Source organism: Muntiacus reevesi, chromosome 1, assembly GCF_963930625.1.
Source record: "Muntiacus reevesi chromosome 1, mMunRee1.1, whole genome shotgun sequence".
Taxonomy (NCBI): domain Eukaryota; kingdom Metazoa; phylum Chordata; class Mammalia; order Artiodactyla; family Cervidae; genus Muntiacus; species Muntiacus reevesi.
Window position 1 is genome coordinate 246074308 of NC_089249.1, and position 19644 is coordinate 246093951.

A 19644-nucleotide genomic window follows, 5' to 3' on the forward strand; every position below is an offset into this window, starting at 1 on the left:
CTCATAAGTAAATATTCAGGCCAAGAGTTTCAATTAGGTGTGATCCAGTATATTACCAGCTCATCTGACTCAGTCTGTCCTATACAAATCACTGTCTTAAAGGGAATGAAATACTTGTATTGTTCACAAGGCATCTAGCCTAATTTCCTAGTGTTATTAGGTTGATTATCTTTAGTTTAACCGTTCCCAATATAATGGAACTTTTAAACTTAAATGATTTAAATAATCTGGTGGGAGTCATATAAATTCACCCTGTAACTGAAGGAGGGTCCCTCCTAATAATCAGGAAGTTATATTTGCTGACTGAAATTTAGTTTGTTGTTACTCAGCTTGAGCAACTTTAAAAGGAAATTCTTATTATAGCCATGGTCAGAGAAAGTACCACTGACTGGCCAAGTGAGGGAGTCCTGTCTAGGAATATCAATAGCTGCCCAAACAGAACTATAGCTTTCTTCTGGAATAAACTTCCTAAGCGTCATCCAATTAGACCTGTGGAGAGGAGAAATCCACCAAGGTAACCCAGAAGTACTAGATTAGGTAACTGATCATAAACCTAACAACTGGATTAATTTTTAAACTCTGTGTAAGACTTACACCATGATAAAAAAAAAAAAACATGCATTTATGAAAAGGTACAAGAAATTATCAAAAATAATTATAATATATAATTATATCCATATTTCCATAATTATATAATATGACATTATTATCTAATGTAACTATTATGCTAAAAACACTGTAACTAATCATACAGGTCAGATCGGGAATCTAGGGATAGCTCTCCATTTCTGATGTTGTCTTCTCTTTGTCTTGGTGTGAGTGTAGTTTCTCCTCTGTTTCAACTTTGTTTTAAGGTGAGTCTAAGGCCTCCAGGGCAAGAACCTTTTAAGTGGAAAATACTTTTGGATTTGTATTTCGCTTGTTCTGTGCACTAGTTCAATTTCTTTCATTTGTTCTGTGCATGAGTTAGTCAAGAATATCTGACAAGTGTCCTTTGATCGAGGTTGGAGACAGTCCTTTAAATGATGCCTTTCCAAAATACGTAATTTTCTTGTTATAGCTCATGGGGCATCTGATATTCATCCAAAGATAGATTCCAGTGATAAGTTTCAGAAACAAACTTAGAGTGTCCTTTTAATCATTCAATTAAACTTTATAATAATGTAATCTAACAACAGGGGTGTCTCGGAAGTGAGTCTTGGGCAGTAAATACAGACCTAAATTAACAATACTAGAATTTAATATCCATATATGTAATTTTTCTCTCTAAAATTATGCTGATATCTATCAAATATAGTGAAATTAAGAGTAATTTTTTTGCAAAAATAAGTCTGCTTTCAGTAAACTTGGCCTGATTACTTATATAAGTGTAAGTGATCATACAATCCTTTTTTTTTTCAGTGAAATTAGTTTATTTTTGTTTAACAAGGTATTTATGTCTTTTCTTTAACTGTTCATTTTATTAAGACAGAACCTCAGACATGGAAATTAGTATTAATCAGGGGCTCAAATACTGAGATCATATGGGTGACCCTGACTGAACATCAAGGATGTTGACTTTATTTCCCCTTAAAATTAATTTAACATCTCTGTTCTGTTATGGAGAGCTACACAAATAGGGCTTTCTCTACAGGTATCTATTTTTCCATTAAGAGTCTTTTTAAAAAACTAGCACCCACCTCTACACATATTTCAACAGACTTTCCACATACCTGCACTTGAACTCAATTCTTCCAGAATACAAAGTACTCTATTTTAGTTAAAGAAAAACCCAACAGTGCACCTCTGGGCAGTTATAAGACTGCAGTTGATCTTTTATTACAAATAATTAAATCTCTCCACCAAGGTCTCAAACAGTATCAAACACCATTTCATATCTCTTAACACAGAGCAGAGCAAGCATTCAGTACTAGAACCAAGTAAGAAGTGTTAAATTTCAAGCTTCTGATCACATCACACAGTGACCAAAGCTTGGGTCATTTTCTCATGTTATCCAACTGAGCATCTCACACTTCTTGTCCTCTCGGTGGAGACAAAAGTTTCTAGTTCATGTTTTAAGCGCAGGAAGTTGAGAGAGACAAACTCCAGTGAAAACACATCAATCTCAATTCAACTCAGTTGGAAAAAAAAAAAAAGCAAACTTAAATTATCTGTTTTGAGGGAACAAAAGGAAAGGAAAGCATGGGGTTAAGAGTCAAAATTGTGACAAAGACCAGATGCTATACACGGCATGTTGTAGTTCTGGAAACTATCTGTTATATGATATTTTAAAATAAAGTGGCTTTTGTGGATTTTTTTCTCTTTTGGTATTGTAAACATATGCTGTTTAATAGTACCCGAATTTAGCACTTTCTTTTTTTCCAAACAAAACAAAATTGAAAGCCTTTAAGGCAAACGACCTCCTAAGGAAAAAAGAAAGTCATTGTTATAAAACTGTGAGGATATTCAAGCAAGACCCCACTTAAGATTCGTCAGCATAAACTTGAGAGCTTTTGTCCACTGTTCCTCTGAGTTAAACTGAGTTTTGATGGAATAGGAGCCACCACTGCCTCCTGTGTCTTCAATTTTGCCTTTCTTCACATCCATCCTGTAAGGAAGGCAAAAACGTGTCTCGCCTTTCTCAACTTCTTCTTTGAACTGCTGCACACAGTCCAGGAAAGCCACCATTGCATGGTCAAACTTGTTGTCCCAGAAAAACCGCAGCCCCCCTGAACAGTACAATGGCAACTCCTTAGATTTGTCTGTCAGAGACTCCAGGTATGAATGGTTTCCATAGGGAACAAGTCGATACCTCTGAAATTTCAGACCCATCTTATTGGCCAGGGCGTGGAGCAGCAACACTGTCTAGCCCCAAGCAGCATTAATCTCATTCCATTCCACTGGAACACTGGGCAGCCGACCCAGTCTAAAGTTATTGATTGTACCAAACTGTCCACTATGCCAAATGTGGAAGGTTGCATTAAAGACGTTGGTTTTCTTCAGCTTGTCCAGCTGCATCTGGGCATAACGCATCTGGTTTTCTACATTCTTCAGCTCATCATCCAGTTCTAGCTGTTGTCTTTTAAATTCACTGTATTCCCTTTGATACTGAGCTTCCTTCTGATCCAACCTCTCAGCCTCAGCTTGGACCTTCTTGAGATTTTCCGCCACTATCTTCCTGTTCTTTTCCGTCTTCCAGCTCTTGGATCAGCCTCTCCTCCTCTAATGCCAGCTCGTTTAGTTCTAATCCAAGCTGTTCACTGTCATCTTCATTCATTTGCTCTAAGATCTCCAAACAGCATTTGTAGTTCTGACATTCATTTTCAGTGATGTTGAGCTGAGTGTCCAGCTGGTCTAAGAGAATGTCTGTGCATTCCTCACACAGGGGGTGATCCACATCTGTCTGGCCTGACATGATGTCAAAAAGGTCTCCAGTGACCTTTAGTCTTTGGCTGAGGTTCTCCATGGTGCCGCCATCGGATGCCTCCCCAATCAGAATGAAGTTGTTGGCACTTTCTGTGGACATCATCCTGGCTGGGGGGATGAATCTGCAAGAGACACCATCCTGGCGAGTTTCAATAAATGGCTCCTCTCCTGAGTTAGCCCCTTCCTCCTGGGGTCTCTCCTGGTTTCAGCTGGGCTGTGGCAAGTAATGGAGCTGTGAGCTCCTGGATGGTGACACGGTCCAGGATCTTGAAGCTCGTGTCCAGTTTCAGAGGCTGGCTGCACCGCTGACACACGAAGCTCACCTGCATGGTGCTGCTGGATGTCTTAGACCCCTCCATCCCTCGGGACCCGGAGCCCGCCACCCTGATCCGGTCTACCGCGGGGATACCGCGGCCTCGGGTCTGTCTGAGAGTGGGACTTCCAAGACTGCCATTGCCCAGCCTTCAGCTACTTCCCGGTCCGCCGGGGGAGGACTTCCATACAATCCGTTTTAAAATTGGTTTAGGTGGAACTTTTTATAAAGAATCTCAGATTGAATTTTTTAAAAGCTTCTTTCTCAAGGCAAGAAAAGTCATCCCAGAGACATGCCATCAGATCCCACCTGTGATACCCACAGATCTGGATTAATTTCTCTCTTCTCAGTGTTCCAGAGTGCATCAGATTCCTACAACTCTCAGGAGGTGGACTTTCTTATTTACTTGATAAGTCTGCTAGCAACCTAATGATTTACAATTTTGGAGGGATCAGGTAGAAATAAAAGATAAATGTTTCAATTTTGCTTACAAAGGTATCACTAACCAAATTGCTGTAAGTCATAATTAGTTTAAGGGGAAAGGTTTCCTTATACTGGGAAAACAGATTAAAAAGTAGTAATATTTCAGACCAGAAAAACCATAAAATCTATAACCATGTTCTTCAGTTCACTCAGTCCTACGTAACTAATTCTTGATTTTTGTTAACAGTTTTATAAAGCTTTTAAAAGCCTGCTCTTGTCAAAAATCCTTTCTGTAAATTTTCTTGAAAATGAAGCAAAATGAAATGAAACAAAAATCAATGAAAATGATGCAAAGGCATGAGGATCAAACAATAACTGTCTGTGAACAACAAAGAATTTTAAAGACATGGTTAAAGATTCGATTGTGATGCAATTGACAAACTATTTTACTCCTGTGACAGAACATTTTAAGATAATAATCAGAATTAAGACTGATAACATTTTACTATGACATACCAGATTCTTAGGAATTCCAATAATTTCTAGAGTATATAAAACATTTCCCTGGACAATATAGCCTAGGGATGTTTATCACCATCCATTTGAAATGCTTCCCATGAAATTTAACATACCATATAAGCCTAGTTAGTTTAATATTTTAATCTTTAATAAAGAGAGAAAATAATTCCCTTAGGTACTTCAGGACCTTCTGGAAAATCTCAAAGTAAGCTAAAGGTCAAATGAACTTCAAGTAGAATTTGACCTCTGGCAAGTTTGCCAAAAATATCAAAAGGCTTTAAAGAAGCACTTCATCAGATGGCATCAGAGATCACTGTGAAACAATACTTATTCACTTTACCAAGAAAAAATAAAATATTTCAAAGGCAAACACAGAAAGTTATAAAAAACTTTACTTAAAATACAAAGAAAATTAACAATCTGTTACAAAAAGTAGATCAATATTCTTAAGAAAACTCTCCCCTCTTAATAGAGAAATCAAATTCAGGTTTTGTACCACTTTACCTTTAATACTGAAATTCATTTGCCCAATTAAATTAATTCTAACCTTAGTTCTGCCCAAACATAAAATCCTTTCTAAAGTTTCTTTTTTCCTCTCAAACCTACACTTTTCTATACTTACAATAATCTGTCTCTTCTTTCTTATTTAGAAATAACTAGCAGTAGAACAAAATTATTTTCTTTTTCCTTAATAAAATGCATTTTTATTTCATATATCTTACTTACATACAAAGATGTTTGCCATATTAACTTTATAGTCTAATTAGTTAGAATTATCAAATTTTTTAAAATATTTATTCATTTGACTGCACTGGGTCTTCATTGGGGCATGCAAGATCTTTAGTTGCAGCATGCAAGCTCTTAGTTGGGCTACATGGGGTCTAGTTCCCTGACCAGGGATCAAACCCAGGCCCATGCACTGAAAGCAGAGTCTTAAACACTGAACTGCCAGAGAAGTCCTGAATTATCCACTTTCAAAAACCTTAATTTCTAGTGAAAACTGAGAAGCAAGCAATTACATACTGTCTTTTACTTTAGCATCCCATTGATTAACAAACTTGAAATACTATTTATAAAAGCTCAACGTGAAAAAACTAACATCATTCAAGGAGTACATCAAGGGTGTATATTGTCACCCTGCTTATTTATCTTACATGCAGAGTACATCATGTGAAATGATGGGCTTGATAAAGCACAAGCTGGAATCAAGATTGCCAGGAGAAATATCAATAACCTCAGATATGCAGATGACATCACCCTCATGGCAGAAAGCAAAGAGAAACTGAAGAGCCTCTTGATGAAAGTGAAAGAGGAGAGTGAAAAAGCCAGCTTAAAACTCAGTGTTCGAAAAATGAAGATCATGGCATCTGGTTCATTCACTTTATGGCAAATAGTTGGGGAAACAATGGAAACAGTGACAGACTTTATTTTCTTAGGCTCCAAACTCACTGCAGATGGTGACTACAGCCATGAAATTACAAGACACTTGTTCCTCGGAAGAAAAGCTATAACCAACCTAGACAGCATATTCAAAAACAGAGACTTTACTTTGCCAAAATAGGTTCATCTAATCAAAACTATGGTTTTTCCAGTAGTTATGTATAGATGTGAGATTTGGACCGTAAAGAAAGTTGAGCACCAAAAAAAAAAAAAAAAGAAAGAAAGTTGAGCACCAAAGAATTGATGCTTTCGAACTGTAGTGTTGGAGAAGAATCTCGAGAGTCCTTTGAACTCCAAGGAGATCCAACCAGTCAATCCTAAAGGAAATCAGTCCTGAATATTCAATCGAAGGACTCATGCTGAAGCTGAAGCTCCAATACTTTGGACACCTGATGTGAAGAACTGACTCATTAGAAATGGCTCTGATGCTGGGAAAGATTGAAGACTGAAGGAGAAGGGGACGACAGAGGATGAGATGGTTGGATGGCATCACAGACTCGATGGACATGCCTTTGAGCAAGATTTGGGAGTTGGTGATGGACAGGGAAGTCTGGTATACTACAGTCCATGGGGTTGCAAAGAGTCGGGCAGAATTGAGACTGAACTGAAGATCCTGGCTTCCAGTCCCTTCACTTTATGGCAAATAGAAGTGGGCAAAGTGGAAGCAGTGACAGATTTTCTTTTCTTACTACCAAAATCATTGTGGATGGTGACTGCAGCCATGAAATTAAAAGACACTTACTCTTTGGAAGAAAAGCTATGACCAGCCTAGACAGTGTATTAAAAAGAAGAGACATCCCTTTGCTGTCAAAGGTCCATATAGTGAAAGCTGTGGTTTTTCCAGTAGTCATGTGAGGTTGGACCATAAAGAAGACTGAACAATGAAGAACTGATGCTTTCAAATTGTGGTGCTGGAAAAGACTCTGGAGAGTCCCCTAGACTGCAGGAAGATCAAACCAGTCAAACCTAAAGGAAATCAATCCTGAAAATACATTGAAGGACTGATGCTGAAGCTGAATCTCCAATACTTTGACCACCTGATGCGAAGGGCTGACTCATTGGAAAGGTCCTGATGCTGGGAAAGATTGAAGACAAAAGGAGAAGAAGGCAGCAGAGGATGAGATGGTTAGATAGCATCACCAACTCAATGGACATGAATTTTAGCAAACTCCGGGATATAGTGAAGGACAGGGAAGCATGGTATCCTGATGTTATGGGGTCACAAAGAGTTGAACTAGATGTAGTGACTAAACAACATAATTTCTAAAATACGTGTGCTTTCTTAGAGAAAATGTTGCAATATGGCAACAAACGTATTTATTAATAGTCCTGTTCTTCAGTTTCTCTGAAAAATGATGTCTACATTCACTAATTAATGTGGACAAGGCTCTGTGATGTGCAGTAAATGTACAATACCATAAGACTGAATTTTCTGACAAGCTGTTTACCACAGGAGTCCCACTATGTCCTCATGGCTCCCTAACAGCACAATGGAGTTTTTCAATTTGAGCTATTCAACAGTTGCTACTCTAGAATCAACTTTGTGACCCCTTGAAGATACATGACCAGTTGAGGGATAAGGCTCAGGCAGCAAACATGAATTTCCAGCTGCTTACTCCACAGGAAATGAAGCCCCAGCGCAGGCACAGAGAATGACAAGACCAGACTCACCTTTGAGAAGGAATGCAGCGGCCACTATGGTGAGAAGTGTGAGGACCTGTCTGGAAGCTACTGCAATATTTCTGTCTGGGGGTGCTTCAGTCTGAAGAAGGCCTTGGTTGGAGGAGGCCCAAGTATTAGAGCTTCCTAGACCTACTTGAACACAAGCTCCCTCCTGTTGATGAGCCTTCACACATGCTGTGCCCTGAACTACTTGCTAAAAATCAACCCTTCCATAAAACCAAGATGTATGATTATATGTCTTTAACAGAGGAGAGGAGGGAGAGCAGCTCAGACCCTGGTTGTTTCAACACAGGACCAGCAGGACCTCCTGCAGAGTGTGGAGTAACAGCCTAAAGATGACTCCAAGCGATGTGGCCTGAGCAACTGGAAAGACTGGAGGTGCAACCAAATGAGATGGCATAGCTGTGTGTTACAGTTTGGGAAGAAATATTGTGGACTTCAGACATGTTTGTGTTTGAGATTTCTCAGACACCCAACTGAAAACTGTTCAGGAGAGATGATCTGGGCTGAAAATATTCATTTTAGAGACATCAGCATAGAAATGGGATTTTAAAGCCATGAACCAGGGTTGATGCTCAGGGAATGTCCTTGGCTTAAAGACTAGGCCCTGGGGCCTTGTGCAAAAGGTGGAGGTGGAAGAGGCACCATCACACACATAGAATAGCTGAATGACTGTTCACTTTCACAATCTATGTTACATCTCAAGAAAAGTGTTTACAAGGAAAGGGAAAATCAAAAGAGAACTAAAAATTGAAGCCAGGGAACTCTTTCAAGGAATTTTTTGACAAAAAATAAAAGGAAGGGGGAGTTTGGAAGTAGGATTAAAAGAAAGATGATAAAAATAACAGCATGTTTGTATGATCTGGAGATGACTGAGTGGAAGAATTGATTTGGGCAAGGAAAAAATGCATGGAGCAATAGAGGGACAGAATTCACTGTCCAATTAGGGGATTCTACTTAGAGATGACTGGGGATAGCACATCTTCAAGAGCAAATGGACGAGGGACTCAAACACTACCATTTGGAAGTGCTGAGGTGCCTCTGGAAGCAAGGGGTCATGAAAGCAAGACCAGCCCAGGAGGCCAATGGTCTCCAGCTCTCTGCAGTTGCCCACCATGAGGAAGAACCCACATCAGGGGATAGCTATTTTTTAAATCTTCTCCAGTATTTAAATAATCCCATCATTTATCTTCCCCATTTTAAAGCATTCAGGGGTTTCCTAACCAAAGTTGAAACTCTAAAAGCTGCCCAAAAAAGACTTCCCAAGCTAGCCACACCCTTCCTTCTATCCCAATCCTAACAAAACTCCAAGCCAAAACTTGTCCTTGCTAATCTTTGCAAGATCAAGTTTCTAACACATACAAGAATACTATTAAACCTGCAAAAGTCAGAAGCAAATATTAGACTACTCCTCCTTTACATTTTACAAATATTTTAACTTTACAAACCACAGACATTGATGAACAAAATTATTCACAGAGATACACGTACCCTTATTCCCATTTACTTGACATTATGTAACACCCATCTAACAGATAAGACAATCCCAAAGAATACTCAAAGTACTGCACAATTGAACTCTTCTCACAGGCTAGAAAAGTAATGCTCAAAATTTTCCAAGCCAGGCTTTAGCAATATGTGAACTGTGAACTTTCAGATGTTCAACCTGGTTTTGGAAAAGGCAGAGAAACCAGAGATCAAATTGCCAATATTCGCTGGATCATTGAAAAAAGTAAGAGAATTCCAGAAAAACATCTATTTCTGCTTTATTGACTATGCCAGGGTCTTTGACTGTGTGAATCACAATAAACTGTGGAAAATTCTGAAAGAGATGGGAATACAAGACCACCTGACCTGCCTCTTGAGAAACCTGTATGCAGGTCAGGAAGCAACAGTTAGAACTGGACATGGAACAACAGACTGGTTACAAATAGGAAAAGGAGTACATTAAGGCTGTATATTGTCACCCTGCTTATTTAACTTATCTGCAGAGTACATCATGAGAAACACTGGGCTGGAAGAAGCACAAGCTGGAATCAAGATTGCTGGGAGAAATATCAATAACCTCAGTTATGCAGATGACACCACCCTTATAGCAGAAAGTGAAGAGGAACTAAAAAGCCTCTTGATGAAAGCAAAAGAGGAGAGTGAAAAAGTTGGCTTAAAGCTCAACATTCAGAAAACGAAGATCATGGCATATAGTCCCATCACTTCGCGGGAAATAGATGCAGAAACAGTGGAAACAGTGGCTAACTTTATTTTGGGGGGCTCCAAAATCACTGCAGATGGTGATTGCAGCTGTGAAATGAAAAGTAACTTACTCCTTGAAAGGAAAGTTATGACCAACCTAGATAGCATATAAAAAGCAGAGACATTACCTTGTCAACAAAGGTCCATCTAGTCAAGGGTATGGTTTTTCCAGTGGTCATGTATGGATGTGAGAGTTGGACTGTGAAGAAAGCTGAGCGCCGAAAAATTGATGTTTTTGAACTATGGTGTTGGAGAAGACTTTTGAGAGTCCCTTGGACTGCAAGGATATCCGACCAGTCCATCCTAAAGGAGATCCGTCCTGGGTGTTCATTGGAAGGACTGATGTTGAAGCTGAAACTCCAGTACTTTGGCCACCTGATGAGAAGAGTTAACTCGTTATAAAAGACCCTGATGCTAGGAGGAACTGGGGGCAGGAGGAGAAGGGGACGTCAGAGGATGAGATGGCTGGATAGCATCACTGACTGATGGACATGAGTTTGAATAAACTCCAGGAGTTGGTGATAGACATGGAGGCCTGGTGTGCTGCGATTCATAAGGTCGCAAAGAGTCAGACAGGACTGAGTGACTGAACTGAACAGATAAGGAGCGACTCAGCAAAGGGATGTATTGACTCTAACTCACACAGCTTCTGTTGGTTGGTTTGTTCCCCTTGCCTGCCTTGTGGGATTTCAGTTTCCCATTCACAGATTGAATCCACGGCCCTGCAGTGGAAGCTCTGAGTCCTACCACTAAACCCTCATGGAATTTCCCACACAGCATTCAAGTGAGCCTCAACGAGTATTCCTTCCTCCAAAGGTACCACACATTTCTGCTCAGGTTTCTTTTCCTCTCTCTTTCCCTCACTGATGTTGTCCAGGAAAAGTTTAAACAATTCCAATGTGTAAGTCCATGATTCTATTTAAATGAGGATTCCTCTCTCAAGAGATACAAATCCATTTTATATGAACTACCCAATTTCTACTGGTTCATTCATCATTGTATTAAGATTCTATATTTTACTGAGAAAGTTCAAGCAGCAAAGTTCCAGCTTTCTCTTCAGCGTAAGACAGAATTGTACTTAAAGGTGGATGTAAATACATCCATCGATGAACTTGGATTCGATCTGTGATTGGGAAATCCCACAAGCCATGCAGGGGGACCAAAAAAGCAAACAAAAGCTGTGTGACTCAGTCAATACACCCCTTTGCTGAGTGAAGAGAAGTATAGTACTTTCCAGAGGATTGTACTTACAGGTGAGTTAGGAGGTAGCTTTCCAGCTTCTCTGGTGGTCTGTCACTGATTCTGTCTCTTTTCTCCTTATCGATAAAGGTGGAATTCTAGTTAGTCCTAATCTCCTTGCCACACCTTTCCAGAGAATGTTGGGAAGTATCTTCAGAAGTTGAACTTCTCTAGTCTGCCAGTCTTTTTGCTGGATTTGATCCAGTCACTAAATAGATTACCAGGAGATTTTAGTGACCTGGAACAGCATTTGCTCTCTGGACAGGGAGGCCTGGCGTGCTGCGATTCATGGGGTCGCAAGGAGTCAGACATGACTGAGCGACTGAACTGAGGCTGCTTTTATTTTTTAATTGAGGTAGAGTGGATGTACAATATTCTATAAGTTACAGGTGTATAATGTAGTGATTCATTACAGCTATCCATTTGCAGCTGTTATAAAGCATTGGCTGCTGTACAATATGTGTTGTACAATATATCCTTGTAGCTTGTTTTATACCTAATGTTTTAATACCTTTTAACCCCCTACTGTTGTTTCCTCTCCCCCATTCCCTCTCCCACTGGTAACCACTAGTTTGTTCTCTATATTTGTGAGTCTGTTTCCTCTTCAATTATATTGACTAGTCTGTTTATCTTTTAGATTCCACATGTAAGTTATTTCAGTAATACAGTATTTGTCTTTCTCTGACTTGTTTCACTAAGCATAATACCCTCCAAATCCACCCAAGCTGTTGCAAATGGCAACATTGTGCATGTATATATACACACTGTAACTTCTTTATCCATTCATGTTTATGGACAATTAGGTTGCTTTTGTATCTTGGCAACTGTAAACAAGGCTGCTATGAATATTGGGGTGCATATATCTTTTTGAATTATTGCTTTTTTGGGGGGATATATAACCAGGGGTGGAATTGCTGGGTCATAACATAGTCCCATTATTAGTTTTCTTATAAACCTCCATATTGTTTTCCACTAGGGATGTACTAATTTACATTCCCAACAACAGTATACAAGGGTTCTCTTTTCTCCCTATCCTTGCCAACATTTGTTTTTGTGTTCTTTTTTATGAAAGCCATTCTGACAGGTGTGACTGATACCTCATTGTGATTTTGACATTTTGATTTATATTTCCCTGAAGAATAATAATGTCAAACATGTGCCTCTTGGCCATCTGCATGATCCCTTTGGAAAAATGCCTACTCAGGTCTTCTGTCCATCTTTTAACTTGGTTGTTTTTTTGACATTGAGTTGTATGAACTGTTTATATATTTTGGATGTTAGCCCTTTATTAGTCATATCATTTGCAAATAATTTCTACCTTTCATTATATTGCCTTTTTGTTTTGATGGTTTCCTTTGCTGTGCAAAACCTTTTAAGTTTAATTAGTCCTCATTTATTTTTGGTTTTGTTTCTCTTGCTTTAAAAGGAGCAGATGAAAGAAAACATAGCTTTTTTTTTTTTTTTTAATGCACAGGTTTTCTAATTCAACATGTATTCTCTTGCTTGCTGACTGCAACATGGGGAAGACCCAAACTCCAGACCCTCTGGTCACAGCATCCTGCTGCCAACCAGGCCATTGGGTGTGACCTGAGACCTCAACACTCCCAGCTGCCTGAGCAACATTAGCAGGAGTCCATTGTTCCCCTAAAACATGAGCAACGGCCCCCAGATGGCCCCTTGCTCCAAGGGGTCAGCATGCTGTTGGGAGCCAGACTGAAGCCTCTGAAAGGTTGGTGGCGGGTCAGGGAGTGGGGAAGAGGGTGGCCATGACTGCTCCTGGGACCTCTACAGCTGAGAGCTCAGCTTGAGGCAGGGTGTGGGGGATGCAGGACATGGTGAGGGGGAATAAATGAGAAAAACATACACTCATGACCAGGAGCTCCAGGCCCCAATAGCTCCAACGTGAGATATGCACTGTTATCCAGGTAGCTGATGGCAGGCCATCCTAGTGATGTTGGCATAGTAAATCTCCACCTAGCTCTTGTAGCTAAGGATGTCCCTGGTGTAGAGCAGCTTCTGGGAGGGCAAGTCCTTGCCCAGCTTGTGTTCAGATGTGGAGCAGGAGTCCACAAAGGCCTAGGCCACCACTGACAGGCAGGCGTCAGTGCTGCTCTTGTAGATGTTGAATAGCACCTGTCGGTTCTTGATCATGTTCAACCAGAAGCACAGGAGCAGGCAGTTTTTCTTCCAGGTGTGATGCGTATCTGCATCAGGTATCTCGTGCCGATCGCTCTGCTTATCCAGGAAATCAAGCACATACTTGATGGCCAGCAGCAGGTCTGAGCCCCAGTGCATGCTGAAGATGGTTGGGAAGAGGGCATCCATGCACTTCTGTAGCATGCCCTTGATGGCCAGAAGCTGCATCAGGAAAACCTCGAAGACCGTCTTGCTGTCTCAGGTGCCACTGAGCTGTTCCAGGTGGTCATGGTTCTTGACAAGGAACACTGCTACTTTTTATACCAAAGAGTGCTCTGCCCATGTTTTACTCTGGGAGTTCAATGGTTTCTGGTCTGTTTATGTCTTTAACCCATTATATATTTTTATGTGATATTAAAGATGTTCTAATTTCATTCTTCTACCTGTACCTGTCCAGTTTTCCCAGCACCAATTTTTGAAGGCTGTCTTTTCTCCATTGTCTATTCTTGCCTCTTTTGTCATTGATTAATTGACCAGAAGTATATGATTCTGAATTCTCCATCCTCTTCCATTGATCTGTGGGTCTATTGAGCCAATAGCAGGTTTTGATCACCATAGCTTTGTAATATAGTATGAAGTTGGGGAGTGTGATTTCTCCAACTCTGTTCTCTTTCTCAATAGTGTTTTGGCCTTTTAGGGTCTTTTGTATTTCCATATAAATTTTAAAATTGTTCCTAATACTTTGAAAGACACCACTGGTATTTTGGTAGGGATTGTATTGAATCTATAAATTGCCTTGGGTAATTTTAAAATATTAATTAGTGTTAAATATTAAATATATTGTTATTATTGATAATTTAGTAAACTAAATTTTATGATATATTTATATATTATATTTATATAATAAATAACATATAAAATGTATAAATATTTATATATTTATATGAATTTTTATGTGTATTAAATATTATAATTAATATGTAACAATATTAATTATTTTAACAATCATTTTAACAATATTAATGCTTCCAATCCAAGAACAGGTTATAACCTTCCATCTGTATTATCTTCAGTAGTTTTCCAAGTACAGGTCTTTCACCTCCTTAGGCAGTTTTATACTAGGAATTTTATTCTTTTTGAAGTAGGCTGTTTTTAAGATTCAGTACAGGTCTTGATTTAGGGTCAGACTTTAGGCCTGAGAAGTCATATGAACTTTGAGACTGTTTATACAAGAAGGGACTTTAACTACGTGGGGCCAAACCTCTTGATTCGTATGTGAATAAACTGAGGACAAGAGAGAAATAGAGGAGAGCACCCACAGAAATCACTCGGGACCAATGCAGAAGTGAAAGCCAGGTTCACCTACCCCTACTCCACTGTTTCTCTTCCTCAACAAACATTATTTCACCAATGTTTTCTGTTGTTGTTGTTCGCACCACTCAGCTTGTAGGATCTTAATTCCCCAACCAGGGATAAAAACCCACAGCCTCTGCAATCAAAGTTCTGAGTCCTAACCAGCGAATTGCCAGGGAATTCCTATTTATTTCACCAAATATTCATCAAGCATCCCATACTAACCAATGGAACATTTTAAGTAGATAAAGCAAACCCACAATCTCCACCCTCATAAGTTTAGGAAAACAAGCCACCACTTTCAGTATGAATGAAGTCATCATAGGTAACAAGCTTATGGTTACCAAAGGGGAAGCTAGGAGTTACAGTAGGAGTATACAGTTAACAGATACACACTACTATACATAAAATAGACAAGCAACAAAGATTTACTGTATAGCATAGGAAACTGGTGACTCAGATGGTAAAGAATTCGCCTGCAAGCAAGAGAGCCAGGTTAGATCCCTGGGTTGGGAAGATTCCCTGGAGAAGGGAATGACTACCCACTCCCAGTATTCTTCCCATGGACAGAAGAGCCTGGCAAGCCACAGCCTATGGAGCTGCAAAGAGTCAGACATGACTGAGTGACTTACATTTCACACTATAGGGAAATATATTCATTGTCTTGCAATAAACTATAATGGAAAAGAATCTGAAATACATCCACACACATACATGTGAGTCATTTTGCTATAAACCTGAAACTAACATAATACTGTAAATCAACTGTACTTCAATTTAAAATAAAGGAATCAAGTTACACTGTGCCCCAATACAATTTATATGCCTCTCTCACATATTAATACCATGCCCACTGATGTCCCAGGCTTTGAAGTTGTGAGTGAGAGGACATCAGAAAATGGAATGTGAGCTGAGTGAGCTCCTGCTCACACAGCTAGAGGCACTGCCTAGTGTGAAACAGAACATCTCCCCAAATTATGAGATGACAGGTCCTTTTTCTTCGTCCCCAAAACCCAAACAATCTTTTCTACTTAAAAACACTCACATCAGAGATTTGTTTGGGGGTGAAAACTTTCACTTTTAGCTATGTGCCTTCCTGCATTATCACATGATTGCAAGTCATTTCCTCTGCATCCATTTTAGGGAAGATGGGTAGGTCAAAAAAAAAAAAAAAACACATATGATAGCACTAGGCTGTCATCAGATAAGGTTAAGGGAATTTTCTGAAGGACTCAGTACTCTTCCAAACCAAGCCCACTGCAAGACTTTGGCACCAGATGAACTCCTGTGCTAGTAGAATTTATTCAAAATGTATGCTGAGCTTTGTCAAAAGTTTTGTCAAGGCACTACAATTGTAGTGAACATTGGGACTTACCACACTGACAACAGAACCCTCTGTTAACCAGCTATGTTCGAAAGAATGTCAACATTTTAAAATTTCAAAACCTCAAACGTCAAAAATCAAAAATGAATTATTTCGAGTGAAAGGAACACTATTGAAATAAATTGCTTTCAAAAATGACTGCCTTCTGAAAAAAACATACATTTAGTAATATACTGAATGGTGTATTTCTTTAAAAATATACTATGTTCTATTGTCAGGATACTTCAAATACAATCACATCCTTTGACACAACAATTCCATGTCCAGAATCATAAATATTGGAAGTGTACAAATGCACATAGGTTTTTGTATATCTGAAATGGGGGGGGGGGGGAACTAAACATCTATGTGTGGAGAAGTGATTTAATAGATTAAGCACATTTTTTCTACTTAATACTACATAGCTGTCTAAGTAAAGGCTGTTGTCCCATTCTCACAGGGAATGATGAGCTTCTGTAAGTACTGGAAAAAATCAGGTTACTGTGTTTGTGTATGAGTGAAAGAGAGAGAGAAAATAAGAGAATAGCCCAGAACTTTCCTAAATCTAGAGCCACTAGCCACATGTGCCTGTTGAGCACTTAAAAAGTGACTAGTCAGAATGGAGGTGTCCTCTAAATGGAAAATACTCACTGAAGTATTTGTGAAGACTTAAAATGAAGAAAAAAAAACAAAACAACAACAATAAGAAAGAAAACAAAAACACTGCATTTCTACTGGACAGTACTGACCTAGGACTGTTCCTGGGGAGTAGGACTGGGGAAAAATTTTGATGGAGAGGCCAGGGAATAGGGATTTCCACCTTTAATTATTTTTCAGAAAGCATTTAACTTAAAATTTTAAAAATCAGAGTAGGAATCCAAGCAAAATTTATACTTTAGTTAATATTATGTGTCAGTCTTAATTTCTTAGTTTTGACAAATGGCACCACGGTTATCTAAGCTGTTAACCAAAAAACAAACAAACAAACAAAAAAACCTGCTGAAAACAGGAACTCTGTACTATCATTGCAATTTTTCTGCAAATCTCAAATTATTTCAAAATAAAAATCCAAAAAAAAACAACGAGGGATATAAGCACTCTAACAAGATGTATCTTCTCCTTAGAGGTTCTTCCTTGGAGTCTCAAAGTACTTACTGTAAAGTAACTCACCTACCCACAGTTCCTTGTAAACACATTTCCTTGAAACAAGATAGCTAGGATTACAAAATATCATATTTCTTAGCTCCCACCTGAAATTCCATCAATTCAGAAAACTCCTTTCTCCCTTGGTGATTAGAAGCTGTCTGGCTGCTGCTTAGGTACCAGGAATTTTTGCTGCAGTAGGAGGTTTGCTCAGAGAACAGGAATGGTGCCACCTCTCCAAGGACTTCACTGAGGCCTGGGCAGCTAGAAGTTTTCAAAGCCCCTTCATTTGCTACTTGCTGCCTCATTGGCTCCTTGCTTCAGCCCTCAGACTAAACCAACACTGTCAAGAGACTTTTGCAAAGATCTCATCGTGAACTTTGAGATAAAAAGAAATGAATCAAAAATCAATATTATTACCATAACAACCTTCACCTATATTTATACAGGTGTTACTTTTTACTTAAAGGTTTCCAGAACAAGAACTAAACTCAAAATGCAAATGAGTAGGAATGGCAGGTAAAACTGGATAACAAAATTTAAAACAGATTTGATATAGTTTTCATTCCAATCCCAAAGAAAGGCAATGCCAAAGAATGCTCAAAATACCACACAATTCCACTTATCTCACACGTTAGTAAAGTCATACTCAAAATTCTTCAAGTCGGCTTCAGCAATATGTGAACTATGAACTTTCAGACGTTCAAGCTGGTTTTAGAAAAGGCAGAGGAAACAGAGATCAAATTGCCAACATCCACTGGATCATCGCAAAAGCAAGAGAGGTCCAGAAAAACATCTATTTCTGCTTTATTGACTATGCCAAAGCCTTTGACTCTGTGAATGACAATAAACTGTGGAAAATTCTGAAAGAGATGGGAATACCAGACCACCTGACCTACCTCTTGAGAAACCTATAAGCAGGTCAGGAAGCAACAGTTAGAACAGGACATGGAACAACCAACTGGTTCCAATAGGAAAAGGAGTACATCAAGGCTGTATATTGTCACCCTGCTTATTTAACTTATATGCAGAGTACATCATGAGAAACGCTGGGCTGGAAGAAGCACAAGCTGGAATTAAGATTGCTGGGAGAAATATCAATAACCTCAGATGTGCAGATGACACCACCCTTATGGCAGAAAGTGAAGAGGAACTAAAAAGCCTCTTGATGAAAGTGAAAGAGGAGAGTGAAAAAGTTGGCTTAAAGCTCAACATTCAGAAAACTAAATTCATGGCATCTGGTCCCACCACTTCATGGGAAATAGATGGGGAAACGGTGGAAACAGTGGCTGACTTTATTTTTTGGAGCTCCAAAATCACTGCAGATGGTGACTGCAACTGTGAAGTTAAAAGACACTTATTCCTTGGAAGGAAAGTTACAACCAAACAAGATAGCATATTAAAAAGCAGAGACAATACTTGCCAACAAAGGTCCGTCTAGTCAAGGCTATGGTTTCTCCAGTGGTCATGTACGGATGTGAGAGTTGGACTGTGAAGAAAGCTGAGCATGAAGAATTGATGCTTTAGAACTGTCTTGTTGGAGAAGACTCTCGAGAGTCCCTTGGACTGCAAGGATATCCGACCAGTCTATCCTAAAGATCAGTCCTGGGTGTTCATTGGAAGGACTGATGCTGAAGCAGAAACTCCAATACTTTGGCCATCTCATGCGAAGACTTGACTCATTGGAAAAGATCCTGATGCTAGGATCGATTGGGGGCAGGAGGAGCGGGGACAACAGAAGATGAGATGGTTGGATGGCATCACCAACTCGACGGACATGGGTTTGAGTAAACTCTGGGAGTGGATGATGGACAGGAAGGCCTGGCTTGCTGTGATTCATGGGGTCACAAAAGAGTCGGACACGACTAAACGACTGAACTGAACTGAACTGATAGATATATGGTTATTTCAGAACGGGCCAAATGAAGATAAATTTAAACACTGCATTGCAGTGTAAAATACTTTTATTTTACATGAAGTAGGGTTAAAAGGCATTAAATGTAGAAATTACAAAGGACAACATGTCAGATTATCATGAGGCATGTTGTTAAGTATATACTATAAAGCTCTAACAAAATATTTTCCAAAGGTGACCCACCCACAAAACAATTATATTAAAAATAATGTGGGTATTTAAACAGACATTCTACCACCACAACCACACCTGCATGACTTAAATAATTTTTTTAAACATCACTACTTTCTCTAGAAAAAGAGTCACACCATAAGCAGAAGATGCTTGACTAAGAATTATGAAAAAAAAACCTGCTACTATGTAAATGAATGACCTTTATAATTACAGGCAATACAACTGAAAAAAAGATGTAGAGCATCTAGAATCTTGAAGGTCACATTTCTGACTCATTCTCTACTGCAC

At 39.2% G+C, this 19644-nt stretch overlaps 2 pseudogenes; both read right to left on the bottom strand.

The window, feature by feature from the left end:
* Positions 1 to 2158: 2158 nt before the first annotated feature.
* LOC136168618 (beclin-1 pseudogene) lies at positions 2159 to 3884 on the bottom strand (annotated as a pseudogene).
* LOC136158503 (plexin-A1-like) lies at positions 3800 to 17575 on the bottom strand (annotated as a pseudogene).
* Between the last annotated feature and the right edge of the window lie 2069 nt (positions 17576 to 19644).